Source organism: Carcharodon carcharias, chromosome 19, assembly GCF_017639515.1.
Source record: "Carcharodon carcharias isolate sCarCar2 chromosome 19, sCarCar2.pri, whole genome shotgun sequence".
Taxonomy (NCBI): domain Eukaryota; kingdom Metazoa; phylum Chordata; class Chondrichthyes; order Lamniformes; family Lamnidae; genus Carcharodon; species Carcharodon carcharias.
Window position 1 is genome coordinate 68,442,698 of NC_054485.1, and position 17,261 is coordinate 68,459,958.

Genomic DNA, 17,261 nt, shown 5'->3' on the forward strand with positions numbered 1-17,261 from the left:
CCCAGCCCAGCACTGGGCCCCAGCCCAGCACCGGGACCCAGCCCGGCACTGGGAGCCACCCCAGCACTGATACCCAGCCTGGCACCGAGACTCACCCTGGCACCGAGAGCCATCCCGGCACCAAGACCCAGCCTGGCACCGCTACCCAGTCTGGCACTGCCACCCAGCCCAGCACCGAGTCCCAGCCCAGGCACCTCGACTCAGTCCGAAACCGAGACCCAGCTCAGCACCGAGACCATGTCCAGCATGGAGACCCAGACCGGCACCGAGGCCCAACCCTGCACGGAGACCCCGTATGGCACCGTGACCCAGACCCAACCCAGAACGGAGGTCCTGCCCAGCACCGAGACCCAGCCCAGCATGGAGAACCAGCCCAGCTCCAACAACCAGCCCAGCCCATCCCAGCACAGAGACCCCACCCGGCAGGAAGACCCAGCCCAGCACCGAGACCAATCCCAGCACTGAGACCCAGCCTGGCACTGAGACCCAGCCGGGCACGGAGACATCACCTGGCATGGAGACCCAGCTCGCCACCGATACCCAGCCGGGCACGGAGACATCACCTGGCATGGAGAACCAGCTCGCCACCGATACCCAGCTGGCCACCGAGACCTAGCCAGGCACCGAGACACAACCGACCACAACCCAGCCCAGCACCAAGACCCAGCTCGCCACCAAGACCCAGCCCGGCACCGAGACACAACCGACCACAACCCAGCCCAGCACCGAGACCCAGCTCACCACCGAGACCCAGCCCGGCACCGAGACACAAATGGGACACAACCCAGCCCAGCACCGAGATCCCATCCAGCATTGTGACCCAGCACAACACAGAGACCCAATCCAGAACGGAGTTCCTGCCCAGCCCCGAGACGCAGCCCAGCACGGAGAACCAGCGCAACTCCAGCACCCAGCCCAGCACTGTGGCCCACCCCGGCACAGAGACCCTGACCAGCATAGAGACCCAGCCCAGCACCGGGACCAATCCCAGCACCGAGACCCAGCCCGGCACCGAGACGAGCCCAGCACCAAGACCCAGCCCCGCACCTAGACCCCACCCAGCCCGGCACAGACACCCAGCCCAGAACGGAGTTCCTGCCCAGCACCAAGACACAGCCCAAAACTGTTCCCCACCCCGGTACGGAGACACCGCCCGGCAGCGAGATGCATCTCAGCACCAGGATTCAACCCGGCACAGAGAACCAGCCCAGCACTGAGAGAACGTCCAGCATGGAGACCCAGACCGGCACCGGACCCACCCTGGCACCGAGAGCCATCCGGGCACCATGACCCAGCCTGGCACCATGACCCAGCCCAGCACCGAATCCCAGCCCAGGCGCCGAGACCCAGCCCAGCACCAAGATCCAGCCCAGCACTGTGACCCAGCCCAGACCAGCACCGAGACTCAGCCCAGCACCGGGACCCAGCCTGGCACTGGGAACCACCCCAGCACCGACACTCAGCCTGGCACCGAGACCCACACTGGCACCGCCACCCAGCACAGCACTGTGACCCAGCACAGCACCAAGACCATGTCCAGCATGGAGACCCAGCCTGGCATCGAGACACAGCCCAGCATGGAGAACCAGCCCAGCTCCAACAACCAGCCCAGCCCATCCCGGCACCAAGACCCTGCCCGGCAGCGAGACCCAGCCCAGCACCGGGACCAATCCCAGCACTGAGACCCAGCCTGGCACTGAGACCCAGCCGAGCACGGAGACCTCACCTGGCATGGAGACCCAGCTCACCACCGAGACTCAGCTCGCTACCGACACCCAGCCCGGCACCGAGACACAACTGCGCCGCAACCCAGCCCAGCGCCGAGACCCAGCCCGTCACCGAAACTTCGCCCGGCATGGAGATGCAGCTCACCACCGACACCCAGCCCGGAAACGAGACACAATCAGGCCGCAACCCAACCCAGTACGGAGACCCAGCCCGGCACCAAGATCCAGCCTGGCACCGAGACGCAGCCCGGCACTGAGACCCAGCACAGCACAGAGACCCAACCCAGAACGGAGTTCCTGCCCAGCACCGAGAGCCAGCACAGCATGGAGAACCAGCCCAGCTCCAACTACCATCCCAGCCCATCCCGGCAGCGAGACCCAGCCCTGCACTGGGACCAATCCCAGCGCTGAGACCCAGCCTGGCACCGAGATCCAGCCGGGCACGGAGACCTCACCTGGCATGGAGACCCAGCTCGCCACTGAGACCCAGCTCGCCACCGAGACCCAGCCTGGCACCAAGACCCTGCCCAGCATGGAGATCCAGCTTGCCACTGAGACGCAGCCCGGCACCGAGACACAACCAGACCGCAACCCAGCCCGGAACCGAGACCCAGCCCGGCACTGAGACCCAAACCCGCACCAAGATCCCACCCAGCACCGAAACCCAACCCAGTATGGAGACCCAGCCCGGCACCAACATCCAGCCCGGCACCGACATCCAGTCCGGCACCGAGTCCCAGCCCAGCACCGAGATCAAACATGGCACCGAGACCAAGCCCGGCACCGGGACCCAGCCCAGCACTGGGAACCACCCCGGCACCGATATCCAGCCCAGCACCAAGACCCAGCCCAGCACCAAGACCCAGCCTGGCACCGCCACCCAGCCAAGCACCGAATCCCAGCCCAGGCGCCGAGACCCAGCCCAGCACCAAGATCCAGCCCAGCACTGTGACCCAGCCCAGAGCAGCACCGAGACTCAGCCCGGATGCGATACCCAGCCTGGCACCAAGACCATGTCCAGCATGGAGTCCCAGCCCGGCACCAAGACACAACCACGCCACAAACCAACCCAGTACGGAAACCCAGCCCGGCACCGAGATCGAGACCAGCACCGAGACCCAGCCCGGCACCGAGACACAACCAGGCCGCAACCCAACCCAGTACGGAAACCCAGCCCGGCACCGAAATCCAGCCCGGCACTGGGACCCAGCCGGGCACCATGACCCAGTCTAGCACTGCCACCCAGCCCAGCACCGAGTCCGAGCCCAGTACCAAGACCCAGACCAGCACCGAGTCCTAGTCCAGGCACCGAGACTCAGCCCGGATCCGAGACCCAGCCTGGCACCGAGACAATGTCCAGCATGGAGACCCAGACCGGCACCGAGGCCCAACCCTGCACGGAGACCCCGTATGGCACCGTGACCAAGCACAGCACTGAGACCCAGACCCAGAACGGATTTCCTGCCCAGCACCGAGACCCAGCCCAGCATGGAGAACCAGCCCAGCTCAAACAATCAGCCCAGCCCAACCTGGCACAGAGACCCTGCCCGGCAGTGAGACACAACCGGGCCACAGCCCAGCCCAGCACCGAGACCCAGCTCAGCACCGAGACACAGCCCGGTACCGAGACACAGAAGGGCCACAACCCAGCCCAGCACCGAGACCCTGTCCGGCATCGTGACCCAGCACAACACAGAGACCCAACCCAGAACGGAGTTCCTGCCCAGCCCCGAGATGCAGCCCAGCACGGAGACCCAGCGCAACTCCAGCACCCAGCCCAGCACTGTGGCCCACCCCGGCACAGAGACCCTGACCAGCATAGAGATCCAGCCCAGCACCGGGACCAATCCCAGCACCGAGACCCAGCCCGGCACCGAGATGAGCCCGGCACCGAGACCCAACCCCGCACCTAGACCCCATCCAGCCTGGCACAGAGACCCAGCCCAGAACAGAGTTCCTGCCCAGCACCAGGACCCAGCCCAAAACCGTTCCCCACCCCGGTACGGAGACACCACCCGGCAGCGAGACCCATGTCAGCACCAGGATTCAACCTGGCACAGAGAACCAGCCCGGCACCAAGACCCAGCCCAGCCTGAGACCCAAGCCGGCACCGAGTCTCAGCTCAGCATCGAGACGAAGCCCAGCACCAAGACCCAGCCCGGCACCAAGACCCAGCGCCGCACCTAGACCCAATTGGGCACCGAGACACACACTGGCACGGTTACCATGCCCAGCATGGAGATCCAGTTTGCCACTGAGACCCAGCCCGGCACCGAGACACAGCCCGGGCTGCAACCTAGCCATGCACCGAGACCCAGTCCAGCACCGAAACCCAGCCCAGCACAGAGACCCAGCGCAGCACCGATACCCAGCCGAAAACCGAACTCCAGACCAGCACTGCGACACAGCCTAGTACAGAGACGCAGCTCGGCACCGAGATCCAGCCTGGCACCAATACCCAGCCCGGCACTGGGACCAGCCCGGCACCGGGACCCAGCCCAGCACTGGGAACCACCCCAGCACTGATACCCAGCCTGGCACTGAGACGCAGCTGAGCACGGAGACCTCACCTGGCATGGAGACCCAGCTCGCTACCGAGACCCAGCCCGGCACCGAGACACAACCGGGCCGCAACCCAGCCCAGCACCAAGACCCAGCTCGCCACCGAGACCCAGCCCGGCACCGAGACCCCCCCGGCATGGAAATCCAGTTCGCTACCGACACCCAGCCCGGCACCGAGACACAACCAGGCCGCAACCCAACCCAGTACGGAGACACAGCCTGGCACCGAGATCCATCCCAGCACCGAGATCCAGCCCGGCACCAACATCCAGCCTGGCACCGAGACCCAGCCCGGCAATGGGACACAGCACGGCACCGGGACCCAGCCCGGCACTGGGAACCACTCTGGCACTGATACCCAGCCTGGCACCGAGACCCACCCTGGCACCGAGAGCCATCCCGGCACTGAGAGCCATCCCGGGATCAAAACCCAGCCCGGCACCGCAACCCAACCTGGCACCGAGACACAGCATAGCACAGAGACCCAGCCCAGCTCCAACACCCAGTCAAGCACCGCAGCCCACCCCGGCACAGAGACCCTGACCAGCAGGGACACCCAGCCCAGCACCGAGGTCCAGCCCAGCCTGAGATCCAAGCCGGCACTAGGACCCAGCTCAGCATTGAGACACAGCCCAGCACCAAGACCCAGCCCGGCACTGAGACCCAGCCCTGCACTAAGACCCAATTTAGCACCGAGACACAGCCCGGCACAGACACACCACCGGGCACGGAGATCCAGCTTTCCACTGAGACCCAGCCCGGCACCGAGGCGCAACCCTGCACAGAGACCCCATATGGCGCCTTGACCCAGCACGGCACTGTGACCCAACCCAGTACGGAGTTCCTACCCAGCACTGAGACCCAGCCCAGCATGGAGAACCAGCCCAGTTTCAACAACCAGCCCAGCCACTCCCGGCACAGAGACCCCGCCCGTCAGCGAGACCCAGCCCAGCACCGGGACCAATCCCAGAACCAAGTCCCAGCCCAGGCACCGTGACACAGCCCAGCACCAAGTCCCAGCCCAGGCACTGTGACCTAGCCCAGCACCGAGCCTCAGCCCAGAACCGTGCCCCACCCTGGCACGGAGACACTGCCCGGCAGCTAGACCCATCCCAGCACTGGGATTCAACCCGGCACCGAGACCCAGCCCAGCACCGAGACCCAGCTCGCCACCGAGACCCAGCCCGGCACCGAGACCCCCCCGGCATGGAAATCCAGTTCGCTACCGACACCCAGCCCGGCACCGAGACACCACCAGGCCGCAACCCAACCCAGTATGGAGACACAGCCTGGCACCGAGATCCAGCCCAGCACCGAGATCCAGCCCGGCATCAACATCCAGCCTGGCACCGAGACCCAGCCCAGCAATGGGACACAGCACAGCACCAGGACCCAGCCCGGAACTGGGAACCACTCCGGCACTGATACCCAGCCTGGCACCGAGACCCACTCTGGCACCGAGAGCCATCCCGGCACTGAGAGCCATCCTGGGACCAAAACCCAGCCCGGCACCGCAACCCAACCCGGCACCGAGACACAGCACAGCACAGAGACCCAGCCCAGCTCCAACACCCAGTCCAGCACCGCGGCCCACCCCGGCACAGAGACCCTGACCAGCAGAGACACCCAGCCCAGCACCGAGATCCAGCCCGGCCTGAGATCCAAGCCGGCACTAGGACCCAGCTCAGCATTGAGACACAGCCCAGCACCAAGACCCAGCCCGGCACTGAGACCCATCCCTGCACCAAGACCCAATTCGGCACCGAGACACAGCCCGGCACAGACACACCACCGGGCACGGAGATCCAGCTTTCCACTGAGACCCAGCCCGGCACCGAGGTGCAACCCTGCACAGAGACCCTGTATGGCGCCTTGACTCAGCACGGCACTGTGACCCAACCCAGTACGGAGTTCCTACCCAGCACTGAGACCCAGCCCAGCATGGAGAACCAGCCCAGTTTCACCAACCAGCCCAGCCACTCCCGGCACAGAGACCCCGCCCATCAGTGAGACACAGCCCAGCACCGGGACCAATCCCAGCACCGAGTCCCAGCCCAGGCACTGTGACCTAGCCCAGCACCGAGCCTCAGCCCAGAACCGTGCCCCACCCTGGCACGGAGACACTGCCCGGCAGCTAGACCCATCCCAGCACTGGGATTCAACCCGGCACCGAGACCCAGCCCAGCCTGAGATCCAAGCCATCACCGAGATCCAGCTCAGCATCGAGACCAAGCCCAGCACCAAGACCCAGACTGGCACTGAGAACCAGCCCCACAGTGAGACCCAATTCAGCACCGAGACATACCCCGGCCCAGAGACACCGCCGGGCATGGAGATACAGCTTGCCACTGAGACCCAGCCCAGCACTGAGACACAGCACGGGCCGCAACCCAGCTCGCCACCAAGACCCAGCCCTGTACCAAGACCCCGTCGGCATGGAGATCCAGCTAACCACCGAGACCCAGCCCGGCACCGAGACACAACCAGGCCACAACCCAGCCCAACACCATGACCCAGCGTGGCACCAAGACCCAAACCCGCAACAGGACCCCACCCAGCATCAAAGCCCGGGCCAGTACGGAGACCCAGCCCGGCACCAAGATCCACTTTGCCACTGAGACCCAGCCCGGCACTGAGACACAGCCCGGGCTGCAACCTAGCCCTGCACCGAGACCCAGTCTGGCACCGATACCCAGCCCAGCACCGAGACACACCCCAGCACCGAGAGCCACCCCGGCACCGAGACCCAGCCCGGCACCAAGACCCAGCCTGGCACCGCCACCCAGCCAAGCACCGAATCCCAGCCCAGTCGCCAAGACCCAGCCCAGCACCAAGATCCAGCCCAGCACTCTGACCCAGCCCAGAGCAGCACCGAGACTCAGCCCGGATCCGAGACCCAGCCTGGCACCAAGACCATGTCCAGCATGGAGACCCAGCCCGGCAACCAAGACACAACCAGGCCGCAACCCAACCCAGTACGGAAACCCAGCCCAGCACCGAGATTGAGTCCGGCACCGAGACCCAGCCCGGCACTGAGACACAACCAGGCCGCAACCCAACCCAGTACGGAAACCCAGCCCGGCACCAAGATCGAGCCCGGTACCGAGACCCAGCCTGGCGCTGGGATCCAGCCCGGCACCACGACCCAGTCTAGCACCGCCACCCAGCCCAGCACCGAGTCCGAGCCCAGTCACCAAGACCCAGCCCAGCACCGAATCCTAGCCCAGGCACCGAGACCCAGCCCAGCACCGAGTCCTAGTCCAGGCACCGAGACTCAGCCCGGATCCGAGACCCAGCCTGGCACCGAGACAATGTCCAGCATGGAGACCCAGACCGGCACCGAGGCCCAACCCTGCACGGAGACCCCGTATAGCACCGTGACCCAGCACAGCACTGAGACCCAACCCAGAACGGAATTCCTGCCCAGCACCGAGACCCAGCCCAGCATGGAAAACAAGCCCAGCTCCAACAATCAGCCCAGCCCATCCCGGCAGCGAGACCCAGCCCAGCACCGGGACCAATCCCAGCACTGAGACCCAGCCTGGCACCGAGACCCAGCCGAGCACGGAGACATCACCTGGCATGGAGACCCAGCTCGCCACCGATACCCAGCTGGCCACCGAGACCTAGCCAGGCACTGAGACACAACCGGGCCACAGCCCAGCCCAGCACCGAGACCCAGCTCAGCACCGAGACACAAATGGGCCACAACCCAGCCCAGCACCGAGACCCTGTCCGGCATCGTGACCCAGCACAACACAGAGACCCAACCCAGAATGGAGTTACTGCCCAGCCCCGAGATGCAGCCCAGCACGGAGACCCAGCGCAACTCCAGGACACAGCCCAGCACTGTGGCCCACCCCGGCACAGAGACCCTGACCAGCATAGAGATCCAGCCCAGCACCGGGACCAATCCCAGCACCGAGACCCAGCCCGGCACCGAGACAAGCCCAGCACCGAGACCCAACCCCGCACCTAGACCCCACCCAGCCCGGCACAGACACCCAGCCCAGAACGGAGTTCCTGCCCAGCACCAAGACCCAGCCCAAAACTGTTCCCCACCCCGGTACGGAGACACCGCCCAGCAGCGAGAGGCATCTCAGCACCAACCCGGCACAGAGAACCAGCCCGGCACTGAGGCCCGGCCCAGCACCGAATCCCAACGCAGTATGGAGACCCAGCCCGGCACCGACATCCAGCCCGGCACCGAGATCCAGACTGGCACCGAAACCCAGCCTGGCACTGGGACCCAGGCCCGCATCGATACCCAATTTGGCATCGGGACACACACCGGCACAGTGACCCCGCCCGGCACGGAGATCCAGCTTGCCACTGAGACACAGCCTGGGCTGCAACCTAGCCCTGCACCGAGACCCAGTCTAACACCGAAACCCAGCCCAGCACAGAGACCAAGCGCAGCACCGATACCCAGCCGAACACCGAAATCCAGCCAAGCACTGCGACCCAGCCTGGTACGCAGACCCTGCCCGGCACCGAGATCCAGCCTGGCACCGAGACCCAGCCCGGCACTGGGACCCAGTCCAGCACCGGGACCCAGCCCGGCACTGGGAACCACCCCGGCACTGACACCCAGCCTGGCACCAAGACTCACTCTGGCACCGCGACCCAGTCTGGCACTGCCACCCAGCCCAGCAGCGAGTCCCAGCCCAGCACCGAGTCCCAAACACGTACCAAGACCCCACCCAGCACCGAAGCCCAACCCAGTACAGAGACCCAGCCCCGCACCGAGATCCAGCCCGGCACAGGGACCCAGCCCCGCACCGAAACCCAGCCCAGCACCGAAACCCAGCCCAGCACAGAGACCCAGCGCAGCAGAACACCGATATCCAGCCCAGCACTGCGACCCAGCCAAGTACGGAGACCCAGCTCGGCACCGAGATCCAGCCTGGCACCAAGACACAGCCCGGCACTGGGACCCAGCCCGGCACCGGGACCCAGCCCGGCACTGGGAATCACCCTGGCACTGATACCAAGCTTGGCACCGAGACCCACCCTGGCACCGAGAGCCATCCCGGCACCGAGACCCAGCCTGGCACCACGGCCCAGTCTGGCACCACCATCCAGCCCAGCACCGAGACCCAGCCCAGGCACCGAGACCCAGCCCAGCACCGAGACCCAGCCTGGCACCAAGACTATGTCCAGCATGGAGACCCAGCCCGGCACCGAGGCCCAACCCTGCACGGAGACCCGGTCCGTCATCGTGACCCAGCACAGCACAGAGACCCAGCCTAGCTCCAACACCCAGTCCAGCACCGTGGCCCACCCCGGCACAGAGACCCTGACCAGCAGACACCCAGCCCAGCACCGAGATCCAGCCCGGCCTGAGATCCAAGCCAGCACTAGGACCCAGCTCAGCATCGCGACCAAGACCAGCACCAATAAACAGCCCGGCACTGAGACCCAGCTCTGCACCAAGACCCAATTCGGCACCGAGACACACCCCGGCACAGAGACCCTGACCAGCAGACACCCAGCCCAGCACCGAGATCCAGCCCGGCCTGAGATCCAAGCCGGCACTAGGACCCAGCTCAGCATCGCGACCAAGCCCAGCACCAAGACACAGCCCGGCACTGAGACCCAGCCCTGCACCAAGACCCAATTCGGCACCGAGACACACCCCGGCACAGACACCCTGCCGGGCACGGAGATCCAGCTTTCCACTGAGACCCAGCCCGGCACCAAGGCGCAACCCTGCACAGAGACCCCGTATGGCGCCTTGACCCAGCACAGCACTGTGACCCAACCCAGAACTGAGTTCCTACCCAGCACCGGGACCCAGCCCAGCATGGAGAACCAGCCCAGTTTCAACAACCAGCCCAGCCCCACCCGGCACAGAGACCCCGCCCGTCAGCGAGACCCAGCCCAGCACCGGGACCAATCCCAGCACCGAGTCCCAGACCAGGCACTGTGACACAGCCCAGCACCGAGTCCCAGCCCAGGCACTGTGACCTAGCCCAGCACCGAGACTCAGCCCAGAACCGTGCCCCATTCTGGCACGGAGACACTGCCCGTCAGCTAGACACATCCCAGCACCGGGATTCAACCCGGCACCGAGACCCAGCCCAGCCTGAGATCCTGCCCGTCAGCGAGACCCAGCCCAGCACCGAGTCCCAGCCCAGGCACTGTGACCTAGCCCAGCATCGAGACCAAGCCCAGCACCAAGACCCAGACTGGCACTGAGAACCAGCCCCACACCGAGACCCAATTCAGCACCGAGACATACCCCGGCCCAAAGACCCCGCCGGGCATGGAGATACAGCTTGCCACTGAGATCCAGCCCAGCACTGAGACCCAGCCCAGCATGGAAAACAAGCCCAGCTCCAACAATCAGCCCAGCCCATCCCGGCAGCGAGACCCAGCCCAGCACCGGGACCAATCCCAGCACTGAGACCCAGCCTGGCACCGAGACCCAGCCGAGCACGGAGACATCACCTGGCATGGAGACCCAGCTCGCCACCGATACCCAGCTGGCCACCGAGACCTAGCCAGGCACTGAGACACAACCGGGCCACAGCCCAGCCCAGCACCGAGACCCAGCTCAGCACCGAGACACAAATGGGCCACAACCCAGCCCAGCACCGAGACCCTGTCCGGCATCGTGACCCAGCACAACACAGAGACCCAACCCAGAATGGAGTTACTGCCCAGCCCCGAGATGCAGCCCAGCACGGAGACCCAGCGCAACTCCAGGACACAGCCCAGCACTGTGGCCCACCCCGGCACAGAGACCCTGACCAGCATAGAGATCCAGCCCAGCACCGGGACCAATCCCAGCACCGAGACCCAGCCCGGCACCGAGACAAGCCCAGCACCGAGACCCAACCCCGCACCTAGACCCCACCCAGCCTGGCACAGACACCCAGCCCAGAACGGAGTTCCTGCCCAGCACCAAGACCCAGCCCAAAACTGTTCCCCACCCCGGTACGGAGACACCGCCCAGCAGCGAGAGGCATCTCAGCACCAACCCGGCACAGAGAACCAGCCCGGCACTGAGGCCCGGCCCAGCACCGAATCCCAACGCAGTATGGAGACCCAGCCCGGCACCGACATCCAGCCCGGCACCGAGATCCAGACTGGCACCGAAACCCAGCCTGGCACTGGGACCCAGGCCCGCATCGATACCCAATTTGGCATCGGGACACACACCGGCACAGTGACCCCGCCCGGCACGGAGATCCAGCTTGCCACTGAGACACAGCCTGGGCTGCAACCTAGCCCTGCACCGAGACCCAGTCTAACACCGAAACCCAGCCCAGCACAGAGACCAAGCGCAGCACCGATACCCAGCCGAACACCGAAATCCAGCCAAGCACTGCGACCCAGCCTGGTACGCAGACCCTGCCCGGCACCGAGATCCAGCCTGGCACCGAGACCCAGCCCGGCACTGGGACCCAGTCCAGCACCGGGACCCAGCCCGGCACTGGGAACCACCCCGGCACTGACACCCAGCCTGGCACCAAGACTCACTCTGGCACCGCGACCCAGTCTGGCACTGCCACCCAGCCCAGCAGCGAGTCCCAGCCCAGCACCGAGTCCCAAACACGTACCAAGACCCCACCCAGCACCGAAGCCCAACCCAGTACAGAGACCCAGCCCCGCACCGAGATCCAGCCCGGCACAGGGACCCAGCCCCGCACCGAAACCCAGCCCAGCACCGAAACCCAGCCCAGCACAGAGACCCAGCGCAGCAGAACACCGATATCCAGCCCAGCACTGCGACCCAGCCAAGTACGGAGACCCAGCTCGGCACCGAGATCCAGCCTGGCACCAAGACACAGCCCGGCACTGGGACCCAGCCCGGCACCGGGACCCAGCCCGGCACTGGGAATCACCCTGGCACTGATACCAAGCTTGGCACCGAGACCCACCCTGGCACCGAGAGCCATCCCGGCACCGAGACCCAGCCTGGCACCACGGCCCAGTCTGGCACCACCATCCAGCCCAGCACCGAGACCCAGCCCAGGCACCGAGACCCAGCCCAGCACCGAGACCCAGCCTGGCACCAAGACTATGTCCAGCATGGAGACCCAGCCCGGCACCGAGGCCCAACCCTGCACGGAGACCCGGTCCGTCATCGTGACCCAGCACAGCACAGAGACCCAGCCTAGCTCCAACACCCAGTCCAGCACCGTGGCCCACCCCGGCACAGAGACCCTGACCAGCAGACACCCAGCCCAGCACCGAGATCCAGCCCGGCCTGAGATCCAAGCCAGCACTAGGACCCAGCTCAGCATCGCGACCAAGACCAGCACCAATAAACAGCCCGGCACTGAGACCCAGCTCTGCACCAAGACCCAATTCGGCACCGAGACACACCCCGGCACAGAGACCCTGACCAGCAGACACCCAGCCCAGCACCGAGATCCAGCCCGGCCTGAGATCCAAGCCGGCACTAGGACCCAGCTCAGCATCGCGACCAAGCCCAGCACCAAGACACAGCCCGGCACTGAGACCCAGCCCTGCACCAAGACCCAATTCGGCACCGAGACACACCCCGGCACAGACACCCTGCCGGGCACGGAGATCCAGCTTTCCACTGAGACCCAGCCCGGCACCAAGGCGCAACCCTGCACAGAGACCCCGTATGGCGCCTTGACCCAGCACAGCACTGTGACCCAACCCAGAACTGAGTTCCTACCCAGCACCGGGACCCAGCCCAGCATGGAGAACCAGCCCAGTTTCAACAACCAGCCCAGCCCCACCCGGCACAGAGACCCCGCCCGTCAGCGAGACCCAGCCCAGCACCGGGACCAATCCCAGCACCGAGTCCCAGACCAGGCACTGTGACACAGCCCAGCACCGAGTCCCAGCCCAGGCACTGTGACCTAGCCCAGCACCGAGACTCAGCCCAGAACCGTGCCCCATTCTGGCACGGAGACACTGCCCGTCAGCTAGACACATCCCAGCACCGGGATTCAACCCGGCACCGAGACCCAGCCCAGCCTGAGATCCTGCCCGTCAGCGAGACCCAGCCCAGCACCGAGTCCCAGCCCAGGCACTGTGACCTAGCCCAGCATCGAGACCAAGCCCAGCACCAAGACCCAGACTGGCACTGAGAACCAGCCCCACACCGAGACCCAATTCAGCACCGAGACATACCCCGGCCCAAAGACCCCGCCGGGCATGGAGATACAGCTTGCCACTGAGATCCAGCCCAGCACTGAGACCCAGCCCAGCATGGAAAACAAGCCCAGCTCCAACAATCAGCCCAGCCCATCCCGGCAGCGAGACCCAGCCCAGCACCGGGACCAATCCCAGCACTGAGACCCAGCCTGGCACCGAGACCCAGCCGAGCACGGAGACATCACCTGGCATGGAGACCCAGCTCGCCACCGATACCCAGCTGGCCACCGAGACCTAGCCAGGCACTGAGACACAACCGGGCCACAGCCCAGCCCAGCACCGAGACCCAGCTCAGCACCGAGACACAAATGGGCCACAACCCAGCCCAGCACCGAGACCCTGTCCGGCATCGTGACCCAGCACAACACAGAGACCCAACCCAGAATGGAGTTACTGCCCAGCCCCGAGATGCAGCCCAGCACGGAGACCCAGCGCAACTCCAGGACACAGCCCAGCACTGTGGCCCACCCCGGCACAGAGACCCTGACCAGCATAGAGATCCAGCCCAGCACCGGGACCAATCCCAGCACCGAGACCCAGCCCGGCACCGAGACAAGCCCAGCACCGAGACCCAACCCCGCACCTAGACCCCACCCAGCCTGGCACAGACACCCAGCCCAGAACGGAGTTCCTGCCCAGCACCAAGACCCAGCCCAAAACTGTTCCCCACCCCGGTACGGAGACACCGCCCAGCAGCGAGAGGCATCTCAGCACCAACCCGGCACAGAGAACCAGCCCGGCACTGAGGCCCGGCCCAGCACCGAATCCCAACGCAGTATGGAGACCCAGCCCGGCACCGACATCCAGCCCGGCACCGAGATCCAGACTGGCACCGAAACCCAGCCTGGCACTGGGACCCAGGCCCGCATCGATACCCAATTTGGCATCGGGACACACACCGGCACAGTGACCCCGCCCGGCACGGAGATCCAGCTTGCCACTGAGACACAGCCTGGGCTGCAACCTAGCCCTGCACCGAGACCCAGTCTAACACCGAAACCCAGCCCAGCACAGAGACCAAGCGCAGCACCGATACCCAGCCGAACACCGAAATCCAGCCAAGCACTGCGACCCAGCCTGGTACGCAGACCCTGCCCGGCACCGAGATCCAGCCTGGCACCGAGACCCAGCCCGGCACTGGGACCCAGTCCAGCACCGGGACCCAGCCCGGCACTGGGAACCACCCCGGCACTGACACCCAGCCTGGCACCAAGACTCACTCTGGCACCGCGACCCAGTCTGGCACTGCCACCCAGCCCAGCAGCGAGTCCCAGCCCAGCACCGAGTCCCAAACACGTACCAAGACCCCACCCAGCACCGAAGCCCAACCCAGTACAGAGACCCAGCCCCGCACCGAGATCCAGCCCGGCACAGGGACCCAGCCCCGCACCGAAACCCAGCCCAGCACCGAAACCCAGCCCAGCACAGAGACCCAGCGCAGCAGAACACCGATATCCAGCCCAGCACTGCGACCCAGCCAAGTACGGAGACCCAGCTCGGCACCGAGATCCAGCCTGGCACCAAGACACAGCCCGGCACTGGGACCCAGCCCGGCACCGGGACCCAGCCCGGCACTGGGAATCACCCTGGCACTGATACCAAGCTTGGCACCGAGACCCACCCTGGCACCGAGAGCCATCCCGGCACCGAGACCCAGCCTGGCACCACGGCCCAGTCTGGCACCACCATCCAGCCCAGCACCGAGACCCAGCCCAGGCACCGAGACCCAGCCCAGCACCGAGACCCAGCCTGGCACCAAGACTATGTCCAGCATGGAGACCCAGCCCGGCACCGAGGCCCAACCCTGCACGGAGACCCGGTCCGTCATCGTGACCCAGCACAGCACAGAGACCCAGCCTAGCTCCAACACCCAGTCCAGCACCGTGGCCCACCCCGGCACAGAGACCCTGACCAGCAGACACCCAGCCCAGCACCGAGATCCAGCCCGGCCTGAGATCCAAGCCAGCACTAGGACCCAGCTCAGCATCGCGACCAAGACCAGCACCAATAAACAGCCCGGCACTGAGACCCAGCTCTGCACCAAGACCCAATTCGGCACCGAGACACACCCCGGCACAGAGACCCTGACCAGCAGACACCCAGCCCAGCACCGAGATCCAGCCCGGCCTGAGATCCAAGCCGGCACTAGGACCCAGCTCAGCATCGCGACCAAGCCCAGCACCAAGACACAGCCCGGCACTGAGACCCAGCCCTGCACCAAGACCCAATTCGGCACCGAGACACACCCCGGCACAGACACCCTGCCGGGCACGGAGATCCAGCTTTCCACTGAGACCCAGCCCGGCACCAAGGCGCAACCCTGCACAGAGACCCCGTATGGCGCCTTGACCCAGCACAGCACTGTGACCCAACCCAGAACTGAGTTCCTACCCAGCACCGGGACCCAGCCCAGCATGGAGAACCAGCCCAGTTTCAACAACCAGCCCAGCCCCACCCGGCACAGAGACCCCGCCCGTCAGCGAGACCCAGCCCAGCACCGGGACCAATCCCAGCACCGAGTCCCAGACCAGGCACTGTGACACAGCCCAGCACCGAGTCCCAGCCCAGGCACTGTGACCTAGCCCAGCACCGAGACTCAGCCCAGAACCGTGCCCCATTCTGGCACGGAGACACTGCCCGTCAGCTAGACACATCCCAGCACCGGGATTCAACCCGGCACCGAGACCCAGCCCAGCCTGAGATCCTGCCCGTCAGCGAGACCCAGCCCAGCACCGAGTCCCAGCCCAGGCACTGTGACCTAGCCCAGCATCGAGACCAAGCCCAGCACCAAGACCCAGACTGGCACTGAGAACCAGCCCCACACCGAGACCCAATTCAGCACCGAGACATACCCCGGCCCAAAGACCCCGCCGGGCATGGAGATACAGCTTGCCACTGAGATCCAGCCCAGCACTGAGACACAGCCCGGGTCGCAACCCAGCTCGCCACCAAGACCCAGCCCTGTACCGAGACCCCAGCGGCATGGAGATCCAGCTAACCACCGAGACCCAGCCCGGCACCGAGACACAACCAGGCCACAACACAGCCCAACACCATGACCCAGCGCGGCACCAAGACCCAAACCCGCAACAGGACCCCACCCAGCACCAAAGCCCGGCCCAGTTCGGAGACCCAGCCTGGCAGCAAAATCCAGTTTGCCACTGAGACCCAGCCCAGCACCGAAATCCAGCCCAGCACAGAGACCCAGCACAGCACCGATACCCAGCCGAACACCAAAATCAAACCCAGCACTGCGACCCAGCCTAGTACGGAGACACAGATCGGCACCGAGATCCAGCCTGGCACCGAGACACAGCCCAGCACTGGGACCCAGCCTGGCACCGAGACCCACCCTGGCACTGAGAGCCATCCCGGCACCAAGACCCAGCCCGGCACCAAGACCCAGTCTGGCACCGCCACCCAGCCCAGCACCGAGTCCCAGCCCAGGCACCCAGACTCAGCCCAGCATGGAGAACCAGTCCAGTCCCAACAACCAGCCCAGCCCATCCTGGCACAGAGACCCTGCCCGGCAGCGAGACCCAGCCCAGCACCGGGACCAATCCCAGCACTGAGACCCAGCCTGGCACTAAAACCCAGCCGAGCACAGAGAACTCACCTGGCATGGAGACCCAGCTCGCCACCGAGACCCAGCTCGGCACCGAGATGAGCCCGGCACCGTGACCCAACCCCACACCTGGACCCCACCCAGCCCAGCACAGAGACTCAGCCCAGAACGGAGTTCCTGCCCAGCAACAACACCCAGCCCAAAACCATTCCCCACCCGGTACGGAGACACCGCCCAGCAGCGAGACCCATCTCAGCACCAGG